At 40.0% G+C, this 20477-nt stretch overlaps 1 protein-coding gene across 3 annotated transcripts in view; it reads right to left on the reverse strand.

Moving 5' to 3' along the window:
• Nucleotides 1–17726, reverse strand: part of LOC117586714 (histone-lysine N-methyltransferase, H3 lysine-79 specific) — a 48069-nt gene extending 30343 nt beyond the window's left edge. For 2 of the 3 annotated variants that reach the window (XM_034276990.1, XM_034276992.1), the window contains exons 1-2: nucleotides 17466–17726; nucleotides 16470–17004 (exon numbers count right to left, since the gene is read on the reverse strand). The gene's annotated coding sequence lies outside the window, so the exon portion shown is untranslated. The remainder of the gene's footprint in view (nucleotides 1–16469; nucleotides 17005–17465) is intronic. The other variant, XM_034276991.1, reaches the window with a different exon arrangement.
• Nucleotides 17727–20477: the final 2751 nt, after the last annotated feature.

A 20477-nucleotide genomic window follows, 5' to 3' on the forward strand; every position in this document is an offset into this window, starting at 1 on the left:
CCTTTATCACACAACCCCCACCCCCCACCCCCCCCGCCCCCACCCCCCCCCCCCCCCCCCCGGGGGGCGCGCCCCTCCTCCCCCTGGGGGCCCCCCCCCCCCCCCCCCCACCACACCATACTTCTCGGGCAGAAGTGAACTCTCAGACGTCAGACGATTTTAGCATTTTATCTGCCCGCACTCTCTCTCGCGTTGTTTGCTTTGCTCTTCATTCGTTTATGCGTGACTCGCGCTATCCTACGCCCCCCACCCTCTTTCAGACTCGACCCACTCCTCTACCCTACTCTTCCCCACTACACTAAAGCAATTTAATAATTTCGAGTTTCAAGTCTCTCTTTTACTTCGCTTGCATACATACACACTCTCCACTCTCGCACAACACAACAACCTGTCTGGCACACTCACGGGACGGGACTGCTAGTGTAGTTCTTGCTTCCATTTACCCTATACCATTGCCTAAAGGGTATGTCTTTTCATATATTTTCATCAATTTTGAATCCCCTACTTTCAGTAGGATTGTGGCAGATTGCAGGGTATCTGCCCTTCGCTTCCACAACCCCCATTTTCAATTAAAGTCCAAGCAGCAGCAGACGGCAGGCCACAATTTTAAGCTTCCTCTATGGCCATCTCTTTTCCACTCACATATTTACATACTATGTACATATGTGTGTGTGGTAATGTTTGTGTATGTCTGTGTTGTAATCGACGCTTTAAGTTTTACCGTTATGGGTGCCCAGTGTAATAATCAACAACAGTTGTGTGTTTTGATCTCCCTCTGCCCCTTCTCTCTTATTTTGCGTTTCGTTTGTCAAGAACATTCGTTTCGTGCGGGGATTCTTATCGCATTTGACACGCACACACCAGCAAACAATCACACTATACACAAAATGAGCAAGTGGCGCCATCTATAGACTCCAAATGCAATTTTAATGCACTTTTGATACCCTGTACAGGTAGGTTGAAAGAGCATGTTGGTGTCAAGAAGAGTTAGGCGATGTTCCAAAAAACAAAGTATAACAGAACAGTGACATCCAGAATTTGTCAAATATTGGAGTCAAAGTTGGTAGTGTTTTCATCTCAATTTTTTACTTCCCAAATCCTTCTTTAGTTAGTTTATTCCTTAACCAACATATCAACAGTATATTCTAGTCCAATTCTTTCACCAGTACCTATGTATAATACTTGCTTTCATGTCTATTTTAATGTACTTTTTGCTCTTTTTGTTTATTTGTCAGCCTGAACTTGGTACCGCTGTCCGTGAATCACGCATTGAGCTGAAAAGCAGGTCATCTGGTGGTCTCTTCTCTCCTCCACTGCTCTGTCCCCAACTTTTATGCCAAGCCGAATGAGAATTCGCGCCATAAACATGCAAAGTTTATTTGACACAGATTTTTATTTATGCATGCCAAAATATATGTAAATATTTATTGTGTACGTTTGTTTTATGTTGTTGTGGAAACAATGTGTCTGCTGGTCTGTGGATTTTGTTGTCTCCATTTATGGTTCAATTTTGCATAATTATTATAATTGTTCTACATTTTCTAGGGGAGTGGGTTCTGCACTTACTTCTTTATTTATTTTTGTTTTCTTTTTCTTGTGTGTTATTTGCTATTTCCTATTCGCTATCGATTGCATAGTCGTCGATAAGAAACGATTGGCACTCAATTAGGTGCAAGTCAATTAAGAACTGCAAAGATTAGAGATTGCGGAAGTTATTTTCAAGGGAATTCTTAGACATTTAGAGTATAGACTGCGTTTAGCAGTCACTAACCATCTCGTGTCATCTTCCTGCTGTAGAAAATCTGATTCGTACTCTGAATCTATCAATACTTCCGCCAAAACCCCATTTCAAATATAATTTTTTATCAAAACCTTTAATTTAATCAAAGAACGAAACACAAATTCCATAATCAATTCCAAGTTTTCTCCCACCTGAGTCACATCATCCGTAACAAATGATGTACACAAATAGCACACAAGAAATTCCTAGAAATCTAGAAACAATTCCATATAATTTACGTCACTCCTTGCGTCTACGCTTTGGATACACTATCCATTCGAATGGTATCGATTGCAACAATTTTCTGTGTGTTTTTACTCAAGCGAAAGGCAAACAAACACAAGAAAAAATAATTGCGGGAAACAGCGTCGAGTGAAAAAAGGTTACACAGTTGTTAGGTTTTCAGTTGCAATTTCAAATAAAATGGCAAATGGGGAAAAAGCAAGCAATTAAGTCGCTATAATAATATTATATCCCAAAGCCCACAGCGAAGGGAATATCAGGCTGATTCATCGCTTGAGTAATTCACAAAACGATGGGAAATTTGCCCATCTGCCTGCTTCTTGGTAATTATAGTGAAAATCAATACAAAACGAGGCTATAATTATCGAATTAAATGGCATTATATAGAGACAGCCTTGATGAACAAATTTCATATGCAAATGGAGGGAAAAACAAGTCCTGGAAGGGTTTGAAAGCTTTTGAATATCATTGTGGCAATATTATAAACGGGAAAAGATGTTTAAATCTATAATTAATACAAAAAATGGATGGAAAAAGCAGTTAAATAATTGAGTTGTTTGTGTATTAAATAATGGCCAGGTTTGTTGCATAGGCAAAAACTATCTTTTAGGGGAGGGAGAGTTTTGTGAGTGATTTTCCATTGACCCAATCGATTTATACAGCATGCCATTCAAGAATGATTTATTCATTCATTTGCATCAGCATTTGTAGATTTGATTAATTTCTTTGCTATTTATGGATACAATTCTATACCAGGTCACGACTTAAAACTTCAATGTAATTCATTTGCGATTTGTTAATTGAGTGATATTTCATTCATTATTCCTGACCTACGATATCTATTTCTCGCTCTCTCTCTCTCTCTCGATCTATTCCTTTATTCCTCTTTTCTCCTTCTCTGATGGTTAATCATATAATTCTCTTCTTTCTTTTTCATTTCCTTCAGCGGATATTATGCAACATATGCAAAATGGCAAACGAAACAAACAACAGAAGATAGGGAGAATGAGAGAGAGAGCGAGAGAGAGGAAGAGACACACATCACAGTCACAGCTAATAAATAATGCAAATGCAAAAGGGGTTTGAGGAGCGGTTGAAGACGGAGGTCATTCGACCGGGGGAACTGAACGAAACGGGTTTATGACCATTGAGCAGGAGACCAGCATGACGATGAAGGAGGTTGGAGGCAAGGCAATTGAACTTTTGGTGCAACTTTCTCAAGTCAAAAACAGCTGTTGCTGAACAATGAGCGTCAAGAGAGAGAGAGGGAGAGAGTGCAATAACTTTATCGCCTGTTGCCCAGCCTTATTTATTATCGCTTTATTTTTATCACACAAATACAACACAAAAACGAGCAAAAGGCATGAAAAAAGGGCTGGTCCACAGCAATAACAAGAAAGAGTGACCAAAGGGGAACGAATGGGAAATGCATATAATTCATATTCCACTGAAACGAGTGGAATGCAATGGCAATAGGTTTTCAATTAGAGATCGGATCAAGACACGTGACAGGAAACGAGAGCACTCACTCACGAAAAGGAAAGAATTATGGAGTTGTCTGGCGTAAATCACATCAAGCATAAAAAAAAACACTCACGTAATAAATTTCTCACTGCCATCACTAGTTTGAGAGTAAAACCAAACCGTTGCCAGAGTAAAGAAATAACATTGCACGGAGAACATTAAAATAACACCCAGGAACGAGCGAGACAGCGAGACAGACAGGCCCTTAAAGTCAGAGCCAGAAGTTTAAGGACATGTTCTGCGTCATGTTTACATTTAATTTCAAGTGCTTTCCTTGTCTCCGTTTCAGCACTTTAAAAACTTTTTACCTTGCGACTGCACCCATAGAATGGATGAATGGGAGGGGATTTGTTGCGATGGTATGGAGTCTATGGTGCGAGGTCAGGGGCGTCGTCTCGCAGCGGGGGCCTAACTGGCGACTTCCTGTGAGTTTTATATTTATGATGTCTAAGCACGCGACTCGTATTTTATTACGCTTTTGCTGCGTTTTGTTGTTGCAAGGGGTTAAGAAACGGTAGAGGGCCACAGCCACACCCTCGTTGCTTATAGAGCAGACCCTACCCTAAACTACCCTACGTCTCTGTTTACACTGGGTCTTCTCTTTACCGTTTAATGGTGTTAATAGCCTTTATGACAAAAAATGGGCGTGTGTTGCAGCAGACAGCAGACGGTTTTTGTTGCTGTTGTTGTTTTGCAGTCTCTGCTTTTTGCAGGCAGATCTTCCACCAAAAGGGGAAGATAAGGCGAACGATTGGCAGGAGAAGGAAATTGTGGGTATGAGGAATCATCAGAACACAAAGAAACTGTAAAGAGAACCAGAAACCGTGCTGAAATTATGGGCTCGTGGAACTTTATTATGGAAATGGAAGAAAAACCTCAAATAAGTGCCCATCCATTTCTCAGTTCAATGTAAAAAATCAATACAATTCCACTTTTAATTCTTAAGCCATAAATTATTAAATAAATAACATATTTAAAAAAAGAGAGTAAAGAGAAAAGCTCGAACCCAAAATAAACATCCATTTCCATAAATTTACCCTTTTTTTCAAATAAAGATTTATAGAAGGACCAAAAAGGGTTTTCCTAATGCTGTGAGAAAACAAAGGAAAAGCCCAACCATTCTGCTCTTAAAATGTAATGCATGAACAGAACAAGACCCCAAATGCCATAATAATATGGTATACAAAAAAGAGAAGAGAAGAGTAAAGGACGGAGACATAAAAAATTCTAAGCGAATGATATACTGAAGAGTGGAAGCTCACATTACATTTTGCTTATTTGTTCTGTGTTGTGTGTGGGTGGTTTGGCTTTATAGGGTGTGTTATAGAATCTGCAAAAGATCTTAGGGTTCCTGTGATGGTTTCATTAACTGGACACTGTTTAAAAGAGCTATTAGCTAGCTTCAAAGTTATGTATCATTCTGCATGATTAAATCCATAATAATGTAGTTGGAACTCCAATTTTCTAACAAGTTTTCAAGTTGTAAAGCGGAAAATCAAAATTTGCCATACAACGATGTTCCATAATCCATTAGTAAGATTAAAAGTATTTTTTATATAATTTCCTACATTTATTTAATTTGAACCTTTAACTCAAGAAGCTCCCTTTCATAATATCGACTCTTTCTTACATTCTGCTTTAACCCCTTTAACTTGAATACTTATTTTCATGAATGGTAACAAAATTAGCGTTAGCCAGAAATAGAAACAAATTCCACCTAGAAACACCCATTAACGTGCACACACACAGTCAGTGTAGAGTTAACGGTAAATAACACACAAGCAAGCAGTACACATTTGCCGGACCTCGCACAACATTCGCTAGAGTGCGAGCCAAAACAGTTACGAGTGAAAAAGATAGCGGAGGGCGTTGGTTCCGCATTAAACGAAAATTTAAGAACTTAAATGCACCAAAAACAAAAATGGCCACCCAATAATGATAACGATAAGGGTAAAACAGACGGAACATTTAAATGCTGCAAAATATTTGTTGGCAAAAGATTAAAGCTCCCAGGAAATCAAACACCAGCAGCAAAAAAGGGAGAGAGAGTAAGCGAAAGAGTGGAAGAGCAAGAGTGCATATACAATACATATCCATATGTATGTACATATACATATAAAGCAATTTGGATGAGTGCCGGCAGTGGGTGGATGGGTGGCTACCCCACTCCATTCATGTGGGGTTAAATGCCATAAATAACGAAACAGTCGGCAGTCAGCACATAATGTACATACAAACCACAGAGAGAGAAAGGTAGAGGGGAGAAATACTGGCAGAGAGCAGGAGCCGGCCGGGGCATACATATAAAAGCTAAGCTTCTGGGTGTGAAAGAGAGCGAGGGAGAAGAAGAACGTTTGCTGTGACGCCTGACGCCAACGTCGCTGCCAGCAGCCCCAAATGTGAGAGCGCAAATCGATAAAATCAAGGGCAGACAATGCTGTCGCTACTGATGCTGCTATCGCTGCTTCTACTGTTGTGTTTTTGCTGCTGCTTGCTGTCGCTGCTTCTAACTTGAGTTAGTGGAAAAACAGCGCAGTGAGCAGCGCACGTGAGGCTGCCTTTGCTGTTCCTCTCCTTCTGCTGCTGCTCCTCTTTCTCCTTCTCTCCTACTTGTTTTGTGGGTGGACAGCGGCGCTGTTGGCTTCACAGCCACCCCCCCACCACAAGGCGGCAGCAGAGGCAGCGGCAGTGGCATTATTGTGAAAGTTTTTGCTCTTTCTGTGCGAGTGTGTGTGTGTGTGTGTGTGTGCGAAAAGGCAGTAAAACGAAATGAGAAAGCATGAAAAATAATCATTTTGTGGAGCGTTACTCCCTGGATCCATCTACTTCCCCCCACCAACACCCACCGCCACGTAGAAAAACTTATTCTTCGTAAAGAAACTTTTTTGATACCCTGCTCCAATGGTGGGACATATTGATTTTAAGCGGCTGCTTGCTAAGGTATGGTTTAAGGGTATCAAAAGACTCGAGACCATATCTTTTTGCTTTCCGCTTTTTGTGTGGGGCGGTGCCCTGGCAGAATATTCCCAAAAAGTAGGAGTCCTTCCCAGGGGCAGTTTCTCTCACTCTCTCTCTCTCTTCGCATTCTACTCTGCCTCGCTCTGTTTCTCTCTATCTCTCTCTCTGTTTGTCTTAGTTCTGGTATTTTTGGGCGCTGTCAGCGACAGGCGAAAGAAGTAATGAAGAAAAAGCTGCACAATGGAGAAGGAGGAGAGGCAGCAGAGACAAAAAAGGAGCAGCAGGCAAGCGAAAAGAAGAAGACTACGTTTCTCAGGATTTTTTGGTATAGTAAGTTCTGTGGGTAGAGAGCCTTTTCTTTTGAGGTTCTGCTTTGGGGGTGTGGCTCCCCTGCTGCCTGCTGCTGTCAGAATATTGTTTTTCTTTTCTTTTCCATCAAATTTAATGTGGGGTCTAATAGAAAATGGCGTCTGCATTTAAATTTCCACCACCACTGAGCTCCCGATGGTACCCAAGGCAAGGACGTCAGAACGAGTCCTTTTCCCTTTCCTCTTTATACTCTTTTATTATTTTTGCCTTAAATTAATATGAAAATGTCAAATTTTGATGGAAAAATGCAGCGGGTGGGGGAGGGCAGGTTTAAGGATTGTCATTTTGGTTGGCTTTTTCTTCTTTTTTTAGGGCGGGGGTATTACATTTCCCACCACACCCATCCCAACTGAGGGCGTGGCATATTGTGATTTCTATGCTGCTATGAGCCACTTTCCCGGTTATTTTCGTCCCGGTTTTTGGGCAGAAAATTTAATTTGTGAGTTTAAGCTTTAAGAAAGCTTCTCGGCTTGGGGTAGAAATAACTGTTTAAGCGAAAGCTGTTCAAGTGTTAAAGGAAGCAAAGGACAATCCTTTGAGCCAATTCAGGTCATTAATTAATGGTATTATATAGTAAATTGGTTTTAAAGGGAGTGGTTTGGGGGATGAGAAGTTACATTTTTATGAGGGGTTGAATTTCCAGTTCCAGTTTAAAGGTGGAAGGGCTTGCTTAGGGTAAAAATCTTTAAACAATCCTTATTCTCTCTTCTTGTTGTAAGTCCCCAGCTCTTTCCCAATCTCTCTCGCTCGTTCTAAACCCTAAGCCCAAAAGCTTTTAATTTTTCTTTTCAAGCGATAAGAAATCAAGAATTGAGACTTGTAATTGGCCATTAGGTGGAAGGAACGCCGCTGCTTGTCTTCAATCTGAAAACTGTCTAATTTTTCATGCTATTTGCCGTTTTCCTTTTCGTTTCACTGCTTTTATCATTTGCAAATTATCGCAAAAAAACACTTACAGATGCGAATGAAAGTCTCCAAACATTTGATTTGTCCTTTGGGCTTTAAATATCTCTATGGAAAATGTCTGAGATTTGAGATGGTTTGAGAAGACAACAAATAATGGGAAAAGTTTTTGTGGGTGCTCCTTAGAAAATGTAATTACGCCAAAAAGATACACAGGAGATTTGATTCCACGAAAGTTACCAAGAAATTAAAGTTAATTCAATTTCAACGAAAATCTGAAGGCCATTATGGGTTAAGATAATGTCCATAAGTAATTTATATAAAAGTTAAGTAATTTATTTAAAAGATATTAAAAGACTATCGATTTGACCTATCTTCGGCTAGAAAGCAGTGCTCCATTTGCAAATACTCAAGCAGTGGGATTCTAGCACTAGCTGCATCTCCCTCTAGTAAATACCATTTTTACCATGAGAGTTGCCATCATCTGCATTCCCAATGCATGACGGCATTGTTCACATTAAAATCGATTTTTCAGCATTAAAGCATTACCATTAAAAAGAGCATTTTAGCAATTTGAAGCAATTTAAAATGTAGCAAATATCTAAGGAAAACTCCTCCATTAAGGGTGGCAGACCGTCCAGAGGATTAAAGCTAGGGTGAGCCCTAGAGGGATGTGAGGAACCACCCAATCCATCTTCATTTTCAATGAATGAAAGCCAAAGCGAGATGGCTATAGAGCGCCCCAAAAAGCTTGAAGCTTGAAGTGAAATGCGGCAACAGCGCGCCACCTAAGCGGCAACGTCGGCGGCGGGGCAGGGCACAAAGAATGCCACCAAAGTAAAAGAAGAAAAACGAAAAATGGGCGCAAAATCTAGCTACACACACACACACATGTGTCTCTCTCCCTCTGTGTGTTTGTATTGGGCAGACAAGATGCCAGTATCCCCAACCCACCCGTAACGCCACCCACTGACCTGGCACGTTCCTATGGCCCACATACCCAACCCCTCACTTTGAGACCCAAACCCACACTCCCTCCCCTCAGACCAGAGTGCCCTCTCCTTTGCCCCACACAAGGCAGCACTCTTCCCCTCTCTTTTCGGTTGCCCGCCACACACAAGACCCCCCCTGCTCCAACTCCTCTCTCTTTTCAAACCCCCATAAAGCCATGCCCCTTCGCCCTAGTTGCAACTCTTGGGGCGTTGTTGCCGCATTATTTTTATCAAAAATGTTATCAAAATGTGCGTTGTGCCCCAGCTGCGGCTCCGGGGAGCGCCTCATGAGTATAGGAGGGCTGTGGATGGATGGGTGGGTGCTTGGCTGATGATTGTGTGAACGAGGTCGAATGGTGGGTGGTGCTCTGGCTGATGGCTTACAAGGCAGAGGCAGCAGCAGAAATAGGAGAAAAAAGTTTGAAAATGAAAATAATGACAGCGTTGACTTAAGAAGGAGAGGGGAGAGGAGAAGTGAGAGAGAGAAAGAGTTTGTATACCCTTTCCAGAGAGGCAATAGAAAGAGATGCACTGCCTTGCCAGCATAGATTTATTTTTATTGGAAGCAGTGCAACATAACAACAGTTGGTAAGCAGTACAAAAGATTTGCCTTGAAAGAAGCAGTGGCTTAACTGATTCAAAGCAGTCCTAATCAGGAGCTTAAGCTGCGAAGCAGTGGAAATCTCTGTCAAATCGTCATACCCAGTTCTGCTCTCCTCCAGAAAGGGTATACAAACAGAAGCAGAATCACAATCAGAGGGCAGTAGCAGAGGAACCAAGTGAAGGCCAGGGCGTCTGTGGGGGTGGTGGCTGCTGTGGGGTAGCTAAAAGTGTATTTCCATTGGGTTTTTTTGTGGGGGCTAGTGGTGGCGCCTCCCATTGACGTTATTTGCGTTTTGTTTTGTTTTGTCTACCGAGAAAAATGTTGCACAGTCTCTGGGTCTCTCTTCTCTCCCTTCTGCCTCTTTGCTCCCTCTCTCTATATACTTTGTATCTATATCTGTGTCTGTTGATGTCGCTGTTGGTGTTGGTGTTAGTGAGTGTTGACTGTGGAATTTTGCGCATGTACAACGAAAATACATAATACATAAGCAATATCTGGCATGAAGACGGGGGGCATAGAGGGAGGGACGCACACACACAATGTAAATTGTTATCGATTTTCCTTCGCTGTTGCCATGTAAGACAAGGGGCAGGAAAATCCCCCAAGAACAGGGACAGAGACAGAGAGAGGGAGAGAGAGAGAGAGTTAGGAAAAGCCAGGGACAGGGACTAAGGGGGGAGCGGCAGAGGCGACGTGTGTGTGCCTTGTTTATGTTTATGGCTTTTTAGCATAAAGGACGTACGGACGGAAGGCCCCAAAGTAAAATACATCCATGGAAAAACTTGGGCAAGAGACAGGAGGGAACAGAATGGGAACGGAAACAGGAGGCTGCTTCTCTGAAGGATAGAGAGACAAAAAGGCATGAGGATGATGAAGCTTCTGTTGGAGGGATAGAGAATGGAGAAGGTAAAAGCAGTCTGGTGGGCAAGAAAGGGAAGAAGGATAAAACCATCTGTCGTAGAGGAATGAAAAAGGAGCGGGCAGGGACTGAAAGGTTTCTCTGAAAAGATGCAAAGATACACACCACACACACATATGAGGCATGCACGATGTACCTTGGGGCTTCTTCTCTCTCTCTCTCTCTCTTTGGATATCTACACAAAAACTTAGTTAGAGTCTTGGGTTAGAGGGTAGAGGGTTGAGGCCGTATGTGTTGCTTTTTATAGGCGTATTTATGAGCTACTTTTACCTTCAAATGAGTTCTCATTTATGAAAACACTGCTCCGAATGAATGAAAATTAAAGAAGAGAGAATTTCTTTTAAAGGAAATTACAGAGAAAGAGGAAAGGAGCAAGGGAATGAAAGTCATTGATTATATTTCGTTTCATATTAAAATGGTCCCTTTTGTTTATTAATTCCTTTTATTTGTATTCGATTTCTAATCAAAACAACAAGCTATCGAAAAAATCACAACTATATTTCGTACGTTTTCCCCACTCTTGAAAAGGGAAATTGGCTAACATCCTTCACTGAAATTCTGCCAAAATTCAAAAGGAGTCCGTCCGCATGCCAAAATTCTTGATAAATCCAGTGAATCACGCCATTTGATCAAAGATTATGTAGGGGAAAAGGTCCACGAACTGAAGCCTTTTTTGGGACCACATTTTGCTACGTCTCTTAGGCAAAAGGAAATAGGAAAAATGCCAAGAAAATTCTATATATTTTGCAGTAAATTCTGCCCAATTTCTACGTGCGTGTTGGCCATCGATGGTTGGTGGAATTTGAGCTATGGAAATGTGGCTATGGAAATAGCAGCGAAGTCAGAAAATGGAAGACTAAATTCCATGTTAAATCATTTTATTAGTTTTCCTAGGATTTTCCCTCACCCTCTGTCACCCTTTGTGACACTGTTTTTCTCCATCGTTTTGACAAGCGACGCCACTATGTCTTTTGGCGAACTGCAGTGAACATGCTTTTCCCGCTTTACCGCGGAAAATTCAACAACAAATGAAACGAAAAATAAACGAAAAGTGCCAGAAAAACCAACAAAATAGGACTGGAAAAACTAGAACAAAACAACAAAGAAAACGAAATACATTTTGCAGTTTAAACGGAAAAAAATGCCATCCTTTATCGATTTTTGGTATTCCGAGGAAAAACTTAAAGCTAAATGGGCACAGCGCGCGCGGGAAAATGCAAGCGCCCAAAAAATCCATTTATTGCAAGTCCAAAAAGGGATGAGGTCGAGGAGAGGACAGTGGCCTCTGCACAGTGGGGTCTGCTTGTGGGGCGTCACTCGATGGTTGATTCGATTTTAAGCGAAGCGAAGCCCCATATTAAATGACGAATCGGTAAAGAAAACGCAACAGAATGGATGGAGAGAGAAACGAGATACAGAGAAAAGAGTGGGTTAAATGACTGTTGAATGAGGGACGGGGCGCATGTGGAGGGTTAACCTCAATTCGTAACATTGATTGGAGGCTGATTGGAATGACTGAATGACTAAAAGAACGGAATGCCAAAGGGAAGGTTAATAAAATAAATATTCCATGACACTTACTTATGATGTTGATCCTTAAGGAAGGAGTAAAAGCAGATAAAAGCCGAAGCTGAAGCTAAGCAGCAACGAAAAAAAAACAACGAAATACGTTTGGATTCGATTCGATCCATTTCATTTTTATTTATTTTCTACACACGTCCATGAGCTTCGATCTCGCTCTTTCTCCCTCTCTCTTTATCTATCACTCCCTCTCTGCGCACTCTCTTTTCACCTTTCATGTGTGTGGTTTTTGACAGTTGAATGAACCCCACGCTACGAACATTTATTATAAAAAAAAAAAAACAAACAAAAACTAAATAAAAGCTATAAGCAAAAGACAGAGATAGCGGTAGAGAAGGCACACAGCAGACAGAGAGAGAGTGAGACAGGAAAGAGATAAACGAAGAGCAAACCACACACACACACACGCAAACAACAAACACACGTCGATAGAGAGAACGGTAGGCGGGAGAGGAAGAGTAGACCTCACCAGTCAAGCCACAAAAAGTAATTTTGTATTGTAGCTAGAAAGACAGAAAAAAACACACAGAAGAAGAAGAAGAGGAGGAAGATGCAGCAGAAAAACAACATCAGAAACAGAAACTGCGTGCAGCAGCACCAGCCAACACAACAGTGTGTGAGATAGAGTGAGAGAGGGATATACAGATAAGGGGAGCAGTGGAACGGTAGACGCGGCAGGCAGACCAGACAGTAAATGAAGTTTACGTGAAGTTGGCAGGCAGCGACCCCCTTCCCGCACCCAATTCCACATCCATTGGGCCATGTTCCGCTTACCAACACTGTCCCTTTCCCCTCTTTTTTTGCCAAACAATTGCAGCAGAGTCAACATTGATTGTTGTTGCTTTTATTGGTTTCCTCTTCCACTGTGTTTTATGTTTTTTTTTTTTGTTGAGCTTTTATTTATTTTTTGTATTATTCAAAAGATACGAAACAAATGCAACTTTGCATGCGGTGCGGAACATTAGATACAGATAAATATTGGGAATTGAAGAAAGAGAACGAACTCCTAGAACCAGCATCTTTCTTTTCTCTTCCAAAGAGCCTCCCTCTCTTCAGTGCCCTAAAATCTCTTTTGTTGTGTGTGTTTGTCGTGCGATGTTGCCAGTTTTCAGTCTTCATTCTTTGCCCTGCATTTTCCACTCTCCTCTTTTTCGAGTTCGTTCCATTCTTTGGGTTTATTGTAGATTAGAGATCTATGGGAACAGCAATTTTCGAGTTTTTCTACATCTATTTTGGTTTCAGTGTTCGCTGCATTTGAACTTTTATCTTATCCCATTGCAGTCCCCCCCATCTCTATTTCTCCCTGAACATATCTAAATTTAAGTTTAAATTCTCTAAACATTCGAATAATATTTTACAGCAGGTCGGGTCGGCCCCATACATCCCACAGCACAGCACAGCACCGCACACCTCCCCCACATAGAATCCCTCTCCCATCATCATTATCTTTTTGTGTAAGTTTCTCCTTGTTCTTTTTCCACCAATTTATTCATCTATTTCTGTGTCTCTTTTCTGTGTATGTTGTATTTATGGCATTGTTTCGCTTTCGAGTTTCCGCATCATGAAAAAGTGCATCGGCAGCAACAGCGGACCTCCAAAATCCAACTATTTTCGTATCTCACAGACACACAGAGACACAAAGGCAATTGCTGTATGGCTTCGATGGATAGAGCATCTATGGATGCGACGATGGGGCAGGCAGCGTGGCAGTGATGGTATGCACTTTTCTATTTGCTGTTGAGTGATGCAAAGAAAACTAGAAATTTTCCTCAATATTTTTTTCATTTCATGATCCCAAAGTAAGCATTAAAATGAGGAAAACTTTTGTTTAGAAATACATCTAAAGTGTTTCCCTCAAGAGCAATGTCCTACCCCTTATTCCATTTACTTTCCTTGTAAATTTCCGTTCTGTTCTCCCATTAATTACATTTAATTCCACTATAAATGTTGCAAATGGGAATTAAAGTAGTAAAAACAGGGACGAAGTGAAAAATAAACAGTTTCCAACACAAAGAGGAATGACAAAAAATAGGATGCATAGATGGTATTAGCACAACAGACTTTATTAATGCAATAAACATTGCAAGGCAACCTTATTTTTACAAGTTTTTATATATTAATATTAGGAGGTACGTGTATGCAGATCTGCACATACACACACATATGCATATGTTTGATATGCATACTATCAAAAGCTTCCATAGGGAAGGAAAAGATGGAGCAACCACTAACGCAGAGTCAATGCTTTAGAGATGGAAGCAGCACCAAAGGACGGAGAAGGCGCTGAGCGAAAGGCTAAATTTTGGGTACAGAGGCGTTGCCTACCCTTAAATGGCATTTAACATAAAGCTAAAGTTTGTGGAGTTTGAATGAAATCTGTCAACCAATCGTTTCTGCATGGAAACGATGGACACAAAATAGTAACCATTTATGATCAAAGACGAAATCTGCTTAAAATCATCATTCCATCTCTGTTAAAAGGGTATCCATGAAGGCGAAATAAAGTGGGAAGCAAAAGCTGCGGTGCTCAATGTGGTCTGCCTGCACGTCTCTCCATGCCGCTTTAGTGCATGCATGTTGACTGCGCCGCCTAAAGCGGCCGTTGTCTCTTGCAGATTTTTTTTCTTTTAATTTTACTGTGTCGGAGTGTGAGTGTGTCTGTTGTGTATCCAATGCAGCAGCAGTGCCGCAACAACAAACAGAAAACAATTATTTTTGTTTAGTTTGCCCACGTTTTTTCCCTGAGTCTCTTTCTCTCTCTCTCTCTCTGTACACCCACTTAATTTTCCGTCTTCTTTTGTGTGGATTTCTCTTTTGGCACTTACTTCTTTTTCCCAACTGAAAGCAGTCGAAGAGGAAAAGAGAAATTAATTCTGGAGACGAATTCAACCCTCTCTTTCTCACTATGCAAAAAGCATAAAAGAAAAAACAATTGCAACTGTTAATTGACAGTTCCACTGTGCATGTGTGCCTGTGCCAATGGTCTGTGTGTGTGGATGGTGGATTGTGTGTGGACTGTGGCCAGGTCGGGGACTCAATGGGCAAATGGCACGCATTAGGTATGTCAGTGGTTTAGATACCAGCACGAAAAGCACGAGCACATGAAAGGATCTTCACATACACTATAGGAATTGATTTGAAAAATCTCAAATAATATCACTACGATATTCAGTAATTTGCAATTACTGTTATAGCTTTTGCACTATTTTCGGCTCATATTAAAAGGATATGCGGCTTCGGAAAGCTCTAGAAGACCTCATAATTTTTCACCTATCTCTGACACATATTGGTCCTATATCCATCTCCCTCTTCCACTCCCACTGTTCTCATATAGATATCTTGCCATGGATGTGTTAGTCTCTCTCTGTGTGTGTGTGTTGGCGATCTTGGCATCAAGTCTAACTAGTTGGCCATAATTGGTTTTTGGTCTTTGGCTTGTAATAAAACAAAAACCAAAACAAATAAATGAAAGACCGGGCTCTAACTTTGGTATTTTTGCTGCACGAGTGTCCAAGTTTGTTTGTGTGAGTGTGTGCGTACAACTTTTTGGTTCTTTTAATTGGATTTTATAGACTGCCACCGACAGACAGCATACATTACTTTTGATGGCAGGCAACAACGACATAGCGACAGGCAACAAGCGACAGGAAAAACAGAGAAAAACACACATTGTCGACAGTAGAAGGGAAATGCATGTAAATGTTTTAGATTCTTATTGGCTTTGCCGCCGAAAGGCTAATGGAGGAAAATGTCGCCAACTAAATTGAGAGATTAAATTTCCTCTCCTTCGAATAAAAGGATTTTGTTAAGTGACAGAAAATGCCTTCAGCTCCGAAGTTTCGAAGGAAATTGAGTTATAAAAAGGACATAAAAGGAAAGGATATATTCTCACATTCTCAATAAGGCAATAGGAAAATAAGAATACAATTTCTTAAAAACTTCCAGAAATCGTTTAAAAATTCGGAAAGTATTTTCTTTTCATTAACTTATTGTTGCAGTAAGGAAAATCCTATTATGTAGATTTCAAGTTATAGAAAACGGGTTGATTGCAATTTTCTACATTTTAATACATAGTTTCATGAAATTAAAGAAGTTCCACACGTGCTTAAATTACATAAAAGAGTTGTTACACATTTCCACCCTTGTCAATGCCCACTGTAATCCAACACACGCGCTCATTGCTCTTTAACCACAACCGAATGTTGTGCAATTAAAGTGGCCCAAATCCCACAAATTTCCGGCCTTATAGGCCGCAAAGCGATAAGTAAATAAAGAAAATAAACAGACACATTTACATTTGTACATTTCCGCTCTTATCAAAAAGCATAATGGGAGGGTGGGTGTAAGGGGTGTCGTGGGGGCCTCTCCCATCATCATTGTAACCGCAACCCATTTCCGCTCGAGGCTGTGCTGCACACACACACTCTCTCACAGAGTTGCTCAATAAATTTAAGAATTGAAGAGGAAAAATGTAATAAGAAACGGTAGTATGGAATGCAAAGAAGCGCAAAAGGAATAATTACAAAAACAAGAAAAGGGCGCGCACTGCACTGCCTCTTCTCGTCTGTTTGTTGTTGCTGTTGGATTTTTACTCACATTTTTTGCGCAGTCAGCGCTCTGTCGGCTGCTGCTACTTCTGTCCCTTTTTTGCTGTTATTTCTCTGCCGGCGGCTCAGCTGCTGCTCCTCTGCACAGCTCTGTTCTCAACCTCCCTTTTCGCTGCTGCTTCTTTGCCGGCTCCGAAATGCTATTCCTCTGCTTTGGCTGTGGCTGCTGCTTATCTGCCTTTGGCCTACCTTCTCACTTCTTCCTATTGCTGCTGCTGTTTTTTTTTTATATTTTCTTATGGCTGCTTCTTCGACTGTTGGCCGACGCCTCTCAAACTCTTCGTTCAATCTTTTAAAAGTTGTTGGATCCTATTCCATTCGTTGTAATTTGTGGATTCCGCTTAATACACTTTTTATTTTTGGCGGCACGCAAGTTGTAAAAACATGCCACATGCAAAATTAGAGGGGGTTGTGTGGGGGAAGGAGTGTAGTGTTGTTTTGCTGAAACCGCCAGTTCACTTATTAGACACTATAATTAACTTTATTATTTATAAACTATGTATATTTTTTCGTTGTTTTAAGCGCTGTAATAAATGCGAAATAATTGATTAAATTCTTTAATATATTGCTCTTCTTTTATCTTTAAATTTGATTTCTGCTGCTTCTTCTCAGACAGACACGAACACACACTCAAATGCACTCTCTGCTGCTGATTCTCACACACACACATATATAAACTCTTAACGACAGTGGCGGCGGCAGCTTCTTCTTCTTGCACTTCTTCTCTCTCTTCTCTTTCTGCTTTGCTTGGCTCTTCTTTTTTACATATATATATATATATATATACTCTTTTTCTTTGCTGCAATTTAAGCATTTGTTTCACACACACACAGAAGCAGGCAAAGCACTTTTTATATAAATATGTATCGCGCACATAAATATATATATATAAGCACGTACATATATATGTGTGGGCACTGATTTGCCGACTCTTTCACGCCGACTGGCGCGCGTGCACACACCAACACCTCAGCAACACACTCACGTAATTATTTCGCTTATTCTAATATATATTTTGTAGTTATCAAACTGTATGCACTCGCACTCGCGTTTGCACTTTGTTGCCTTTATTTTTACGAATTTATTGTATAAGTATAGAAACGAAGCGTTTTACTCTCGCCCCGAACAAAATGGTACACACCAACACACGCGAACGACGACGAGCGGCGAACACTTTTCTGAATTCAGAAAAATATTATTTCTATTTATTTTCCGCGGCGTCCACACTCACAGCAGAGTGTGACTGTGTGAGTGTGAATTATCGATAAAATATACAGTGTGACCCTCAAACATGGCAAAAAACCAACGTAACCCACTTAAGCCCCCTCTATTTAAATAGGCTAACAACTTGAGTAATCTGTGCAAAATGATATTGTTCGTAAATGTATCTTGCCAATCTATTCCTTTTTCTTTGATTTTAAAATTATTTTACCATGAGATTTCTTACATAAAATGCTTAAAAAGTGTTTCAAGTTTCAAAATAATCGCGACCAAATTAAAACACCCACTGGTCGACAGTGGGTTAATCCCTTTCTCTATTTCTCGATTTTGATATTCTGTTTCAGGTTACTAGCAAGCTCGGACTCTCAGCCTTGCAACTATAGTTTTATCCAATTGCTGAATGAATTGCACTCAAGATAGTTTAGTTTTCAGAACTTCCTTTTAATGGATAGGTAAAAAAAAACAATTAGGGCATAAAACTTAAGTGGGAATATCTATAATATCCTTTCCAAGTACATAAATGTATACATATTTATGTATATCTCGAGCTCGATTCATTCTCGGGATATACATACGTCTATAATACGATGCCTGCTACGTAAACTTTGGCGGCTTAATTTCTTTTAACAATATTCTCCAGGAAGATGAAATCCCATTCCTAATGTTAATTAGGGCTTAATCAGACATTTTCGACGTTAAAAAACCCCCAGTGCTGATTTTTTTAGATGGTTTGGTAATAAAAAGTATTGGGTGGGAAAAGTGTGGTATTACAGCCGTACTCAGCTAAATTTGCTGTCGACAGAAAGTGCCATAAAGTTCTTTCGTTGGCCAGTGTGACCAAAGTGGGCAAAGAGCGGATGTATGTGTTTGTTTAGAAAATTACATTTCCGCATTATTGGATATTTGATCTGAGTACTCAACTGAGAAAAGCTGACACAAAACAAATGTCGACCGAAAATTTGGTTCATATGAGTACTGGGCTTGAAAGGTAAACATGTAGTTATCGATATCGATGTAAAATGTAACTTTCGATATCGATGTATAATTTGTATTATTAATGTAGTTATCAATGTAAAAAAACACATATTTTCATCGCATCGGGTGTATTTCATGAATAATATTTTTAATTTAGTTGTGTTGCTGTTTTTAATGTATGGTTCGTGATAGGTGCAAAATGATCAAAATTGATAAATATTTTGGGCAGAGAGTACTTGAAATTTTCTAAAATCCAGATTGAAGACAAGATATCCAAGTAATTAAATAGAAAATAATGGGCCATGTTTTTTTTCTCATTTACGATTTATTGTATTTTCAATCAAACGGGCGCTTATACGCAAAAATGAGTTGTTAGAGTGCGATTTGGGGGAGATTGTTTTAGTATTTTTGAAAAATAGGTTAGACCTTTAATACAGAAAAATACTAAGATATGCCAAAAAGACATACATATATACACATAAATACCAGGGCTGACACTCAATAGGCGCTCAATTCGAAATCATATTATATTTAGGTTTGCAAAATTGTTTTGTGTGTTTTTTTCATTAAACTTCAAGTAATGTTGCAGTTAAGCGTATCCTTGCGGGTATGTACCAAGAATATGAATAGGAATCGAGATATATTTACATATGTGTATGAAGAAATCGAATTAGATGCGTGAATAGAAACAAAAGTGATTAAGACTTAGGTTTCAAAGCACCTTACATAACATAATTTTAACTTTAATATAATAAATAGGGTTTCCAGGTTTCCATGCACTCACAAACAAGTCGGCTAGATGTGGAAATTGTGTAGATACTGTGTATTTTACACATTTAGGTGGACATTTTTGCTTAAGCTCTGTTTATAATCCATTGGACTAATATGATTCCATAACATTAGTCAGTCCTGTAACAAATAGATTCACCAATCGGATAAAGTTATAAGTTCCAGTGGTAAGAGTCCCAAGTAGCTTGTAATATTAAAAGGAATATCACAATAGAGGAATATGGTTTTCCTTTTTAGGATTTTTGAAAATGCGACTAGTGGTATATAAGTCTTTGCAAGTAGAACATCAAAATCGAGAAAAATGTGCTAAGATTTACGATATATGTAAGTCTGCACTTATATTTTTGTTGGTATATTTCTGTGGGATTTCTGTGCTCATATCGAGACGCAAAAATGAGGACAGAGAAGAGAGGATCTTCTGACATAATCGTCTCTTTGGTATGTGACCGCAAGGTATGTTAAGGTTAGCAGGTAAAAAAGGACTTTTCGAAGCTCCCACCTTTTTCGCACCTGTTGAAACGATCCCTAATAGTGCATGCGAGAGCTTCTGGCAGGAGAGGATTTCCCTGGGGAGTTTCCATCACGTTCCATCGACGGTGTAATTTACCTGGAGCCACTGGAATTTTTGTGACGTATTTACCTTTGGTCGACACCTTATTTTTTGGTACAAATTTCGCAGCATGAAAGCTCCCTTGGTTTGCTAAGGGAGTTTTAAAACTCTTTTCGAGGGGAGTTTGAACAACTAATGAGAACAACTAAATATTAAATAAAATATAGTAAGGTGATGGTTGGTAAATGAAATAATAACTATAATTTATAATTTATAATCATTGCATAAAACCTGGAAAAATTCAAGACGGGGCGTAATTACACCTGCATGTGGGTAATAGATAAGAACGTGCCGAGCCCTGGACTGGAGGGACTTTAAAATCGATCTGTACCAAAAGCGATGGTATAAGGAGGTCCACTAGTTGTAGCCAATATCGGTTTGGTGGTAAGAGTCTATCAGACA

Source organism: Drosophila guanche, unplaced genomic scaffold (assembly GCF_900245975.1).
Source record: "Drosophila guanche unplaced genomic scaffold, DGUA_6, whole genome shotgun sequence".
NCBI lineage: Eukaryota > Metazoa > Arthropoda > Insecta > Diptera > Drosophilidae > Drosophila > Drosophila guanche.